Below are 6,000 nucleotides of genomic sequence, written 5' to 3'. Positions count from 1 at the left end.
CACAGTGGCTGGTGATAGCTTGATAGTGCTGAGCCTTTAGCCCATTTGCTACAAGGGAGGCGCTGACATCCTTTGTTGGAATAATAGCTCCAGTAGCTCTACTTTGAAGTCTACTGTGAGGATTTTTAAAAAACTGCATTTCACAAATTTTTCTTGGTCAAAGCCTGCTTTAGCTGTTTTTGTAAAGAAAATGACTTATTTATATTTTTGTATTTCATTCACCTTCTCTGAATAAGCATGAAAAACAGCATTAATCCTTGTGTAAGTTTGGGGAAGGAATAGAATTTTATTTCTTGCCAGCTGTGAAAATAATATTAAAAAAAATTAGGACAACAGTGAGTAAAGAGAAATCAAACTATTCTGTCACAGACCCCATGCCTCTCAACCCATTCTGTGGGTAGGAAGAAATAGAGAGAAGAAATGGGAGAAAGAAAATTCTGAAACTTGTTTTATTCTATCCCAGATGGGGGAGCTCGATTCGCCTCCTTGTTGTCAAGCCCTTAAAGTAAACAGCCCACAGTTCTCCTTTCTTCATTTCATGTAATCTGGCTTCCATCCCCACAACTTTATTGAACTGGAACACTTCCTCATCTTTTTTAGATGGAGGAAACACTTTTTTTTTTTTAATTTTTTACCATAATATCTTATTTTTACATCATTTTGTGCCTTTTTCCATCTGCATTGTAATCCCTGTGGGCTTCCCATCACCAGTTCACCCGTGTGCCATCACCACCAAGTCCAGTGCACTTCCCCCCCGCCACCCATTTTTGATCCCACTCCCCACTCCACCCCCGTAAAATGTCTCTGGTATGTAGTTGTTCATTATTATTATTCCCGACCCTGCATCTTTTGATAGAATTGTTGGAATTCAAGCTTTTCTAAACTTCCTTATTCTTTTAGCAAAATTTGACTCAACACTTTCTCTTTCTATTTGAAACACACCCTGTGTCTTCCCTGCACTATATTTCTTGCTTCTCCTCATCATCTCCATTTCTCTCTGCCTTCTAATGAAAGGTGGTTCCTGAGCTTCAATCCTAAACTGAATCCATTGAGATGACTCAAAATCTGAGTCTTTTACCATGAGTTGTGGTCTTTGAACCTGTCCTTTCTTCCCCCTACTCTCCCTGTCCATAAAACACCATTCTATTCAGTAATTTTTTTTTTCATATTGAGGTGGCATTAGTTTACAACACTGTACATGATTTAGAGGTTTTGAATCGTCCTACCATACCCACCACCAAGGCTCAGTAAAAAGTTTTTGGATGCCTACTAGATCTCAAAGAAACATTTGATTGTCCCTATACTCAAAATCTCTCAGGTGATGGAAGGGGTGGCAGGTGAAGGCTGAAGAGTGAAGAGAGGTGGGAGGCAGGTCCATGTGTAGCTAGTTATGCCAGCAAATTAATCCAAATGCTATAGCATTAGCATGTAGAGTGGGAACATAGAGATGAAACTCCTAATCCATCTGGGTTGGAGGGGAAGAGATTTGTTGATATGAATTCAACAAACCTTAATCAACATTCAGTCAACAAACATTAGGAAAGACCTACTCTGTGCCAGTTACCAAGGTAGGCACTTAGCCTATAAGAGTAAAAAGGTAGGCCTGGCCCTTGGCTTCCTGGAGCTTACAGCCTACTGAGGGGGAGAACGCATTCAATGAAGCATAAGTTTCATGATTCTGACACAAAGAGATTCGCCAAAAATACACAGGTGTTTAATGAGAGCTAAGTTGGCCTAGGAATCAGCCGTAATCAGTCCTTAAAAAGCTGAGGCTTGCTAACTGAGAAGAAATGAGTTAAGTCTAGTGTAAAAGAGTAGTCAGGGTATCTGCCTCAAAGAAAGGAGAATTTGACAAAGGACCGGTTGTTTGACATGTCTTTTGCAGCCACTTGGATGGAGCTGGAAAGGATCATACTTAGCGGGATAAGCCAGAAAGAGAAAGAAAAATAACTGGATGGTTTCACTCATAGCAGGAGGATAATGGACCAGGCGAGAAAATAACGAGAATAATGAACAGCCATATACCAGAGACATTTTGCGGGGGTGGAGTGGGGAATGGGATCAAAAACGGGGGGGGGGGGGGGGGGGAGGGAAGTGCACGGGATTATGGTGATGGCACATGGGTGACTTGGTGATGGGAAACCCATGGGGATTACAATTGAGATGGGACAAAAATGTAAAAATGTAAAATAAACTGTTATAAAAAAAAAAAAAAGGACTGGTTGCTGCTAAGATGATGAGGTAAAAGAGGCAGGGTCTGCAGGGTCTCATAGTTAGACCATTTCGTTTTTACCACAAACAGGCCAACCAGCCATTCTACAAGTGTTGCACAGATAGCTGACCATCAGGTCAACTTTCCACTCTGAAAACATCAGTATGGTTAGAGGAGGATAAAAGATTGGAAAAGGGGCAGGAGCCGATGAGGAGAGAGGCCATTGCTCTAGATGAAAGCTACGAAGGTTTGCTCTTGGGGGACATAACCATGGGATAAAGTGGACAGGTTGGAGAACTGTGTAGGAAGGAAGGACATAGGGCCTGGCGTTTGGATGTTGATAGTGAGGTGTGGATAGAAAAACTCATAGGAGGAACTGTTTGCACAAGAACATTGGTCTGGAGAGGCTGGCAGACTGGGTGTGGGGAGTGGTGTGTGGTCAGGCGGCAGGTCTGGGCCGTCCAGACAATAGAGGTGACTGCAGCTGTGTCCATGGTGGTGGTGCAGCCAGGGGACCAGCAGCTGGAGCCTTGGAGATAATTGTCCTTGTTTCACTGCTTATCATACCTTGTGACTCAAGTATATTTTATCTGAGTGTGTTAAGGAAAATTGGGGTGGGAGAGCGTGAGGAGGCATCTGACCTTAGTTTTAAAGGATAAGTGAGGTTAACTCGGAGGGAGTGTGGAGGAGGAAAGGCGTTCAAGGAAGAATGAAATGAGAACTAGAATAGTTCAAGCAGATCAGAGTTGCTGGAGCAGGTGGTGGGGTAGGCAAGAGTTGATCTTGGAGAGGAAGAAGGGTCCAGCTAAGGAAGCTATTTCTGAAAACATAAAGTGGTTTCAGTATGGGAGAGACAGTGCCATTTTTTGCATTTGGAAGGGATCAAACATTTAAGGCAGCAAGGAAAAAAACCTCAATAGAACATCCAGGAGGTTGTAGAATGTCTGGCAGGGGTGTGGGGGTGGCATGTGGTCAGGCGGTGGGGGGGCGGGACATGGAATGAAGGTCTGAACTGAGATAGGGAATCAGTGCTGAAACAGAGGGTAGGTAAGGACTGGAGCGATATTTGGGAGAGAAGGAAGTGAGGAGATGCCCCAGGCTCTTGATAAGGTCTTTGACATAGGTGATGACACCAGCTGAGACAGACTGCAAAGCAGGAGAAGCAAGTTGAGAAGGAAAGAGAACAAGTTCGCTTTCTAGCTTGTCTTACTCACGGGCCACTGGAATGAAGATTTCTAGCAGGCAACTGAAGAGGAAGACAATGCCTGTGGCGATCAGGAATGCAGGTGGAGTTGAGTCGGTGTGCACTGGATGTGGGTGAGGTGCACTGTGATGGTTGGCCCCACAAAGGAGTACCCCTAGCAAACAGAGACCCCTGCAAAGCATGGTTAGTGAGAATGGGGGTACAGGACAGGGCGGCTGGTCATCTGTGCTAGTCTGTGGTGGCTGCAGCTGCAAGCCTGGGACTGGGGTTTCCCAGCTGCTTTGCCCAGTCTCTCACCAGCTAGATTTCTGCTGGCTTCTGTCAACGAGAGCCATGAAAGGGAGATGTGCAAGGCAGGGGGAGGGCAGGATGGATTTTTCTCTTGCTTCTACTTGCTGACATTGTCACTCAGTCCCAGCACCAGCTGAGGAATCTTCCTCCGAGCTCAGGGTCAAAAAAAGCCAGACACTATCTAATTCTACTATCTAGAGTATCTGGAGTGGCCAAACTCACCGACACAGAGAGTGGCATGGTGGTTGCAGGGCTGAGAGGCACGTGGGATTGTTTAAGGGTGCAGAGTTTCAGTTCTGAATGGTGGTTGGGCAACTGTGAATATATTGAACATTACTGAGTTCAACATCGTGGAGATGATATTTTTTAGCTGTTTTTTATTTTTCCCCACAAGTAAAGTTAAATGAAGGTGTGGATGGCGGTGGGGGGTGGGGTAGAGAGTATAAGCAGATAAAAACCGTATGTGCCAATCAGGAGGATTCCAGATTGCAGGAACAGGTCTCTTGCCCTAGCTGGCAGTCAAAGTCAGATTGCAGTGGGCTGGAGCAAGTGTGAGTGGAGGAGGCAGGTGGAGTCTCTCTGAGAAGTTTGACCCGGGGCCCGTGGGGTTAGGGCAGGTCACAGAGGAGAGACTTGACCTTGCTTAGCAGCTGAAAGGAGCCAGGAGAAGAACTGGAGTTCACTCGTGGTTGGGAGTGGGACTGTGAAGGATCAGAGTCTTGGGGGAGCCACAGGAAGGGCCCCAGGCAGGAGGAAGGGCTGATTCTGTAGTGGGCGAAAAAGCAGTATGGGTGGGGGAGAGTGTGGACGCATTTACATAGTCTGTATAGGGAGAGTGTGCACCCTGATCTCAATGCCTTCTTCATGATTTAGGGGACAATGAGAGAGGAACCCAGGATGATATGGGAATGCTGAGGATCCAGCTGAGCTTAGCGATCATGGATTTGTAAGCCAGAAAAATTTACCTGGCAATGAAGTTTGAAGGCAGATTGCAATGCTAAGTGAAGCTTGGTGTGTTGTTTGAAGGATACTACCGATGGTGGGGTGCCAGGAAATCAAATGTGTGCTAAGTGCAGGCGTTAGATGATCAGCCAAAGAGTCTAGGGCCATCAAGGGAGATGGAGAAGTCTGGAAAAACCCGTAAAAGATGGGTAGAAATGAAAATGAAAAGATCAGCTTTTGAAGGCATTTGTGATGCACATAGGGAAGTGGAATCCTGGGGACTCAGACTTAAAGTGCTTGGTGGAGCAGTGAGACAAGATCATAGGGCCCTAAGTGGTGGGAGGTACCTGGAAGTGGGAGAAGAAATGCAGTGGAGCTTAATGGTAATGGCGGCTGGGGGGAGGGGCTGCATTGTCTGAGTGGGGATGGAAAGACTGAGCCAGGTGGGCACCAACATCCAAACTCGATGTCCCACCACAGCACAGATACATGAGTCTAAGTTAAACTGGAAGTTTCCCCATTTGTGAACTTCTCCTTCCAAAGGTGCCACTTCTAGAAACGCCACCTTTCCAGAGCCGCAGTGTCGCCATGAACACACACACAGGACCGAGGGCCAGGACACCTGCATTCTGATTCTGTTCCACCATTTCCTGGCCATGAGCCGCAGTGACACACACACTCATCACCTCTTATAAAGCTCATCCTGGTCTGAAGTCCAAATTAAATTAGCGTGTGAATGCCCCACGTGTCCAACCAGAAGTCTAACAAATGCTCAATAAATAACCATAGAACCTGAATATAACATGAGCTTTCCTTTCATCAACTGTGATGAATTTACCTGAGGCCTGGTTTCTGCTCTTTGTTTTGTTTCACCCAGTGGATCCCACTTCTGTCTCCCTCTTCTCCAGTGTTCGTCCATTTAAAAAATAATTCCTTAATTTATCTTTCAAAAGCTACATTGTTTTTAGAAGCAAGCCGCGGACTGAAAATCAGAAATCTAGCAAACCTTTTATTTCTCTTATTTCTCAGCTTGGAGTCTGGGGCTGTAGCAGCAGAAAGACGCACAGTACAGCCACCTGATGGGCCGCTGGGCTGCAGCCAGACTCCCACCCAGGTTTCTAGCCGGCACACTGTGGTTACCTCAACGAGCTCACCTGCAGATGAAGCTGCTCGCTGCCCTCTATCTCACCCAGCTCCTCAGGGACTGCAAGGCTTGGCGAGATAAGACAGGTTTTATAAAAAGTCTGAAGTCTAGAGTCCTCTGCCCTCTAACCCCTTATCCCTCTCCTATATCAAGATCAAATTTTATAGACTCTTCACAAGTTGGCCAGCTTTTATTTCTCCTCTATTC

This window comes from Condylura cristata, unplaced genomic scaffold, assembly GCF_000260355.1.
Source record: "Condylura cristata isolate star-nosed mole 26May11 unplaced genomic scaffold, ConCri1.0 scaffold00016, whole genome shotgun sequence".
In the NCBI taxonomy this organism is placed as follows: domain Eukaryota; kingdom Metazoa; phylum Chordata; class Mammalia; order Eulipotyphla; family Talpidae; genus Condylura; species Condylura cristata.
Note: the sequence above shows the minus strand (reverse complement) of the source record.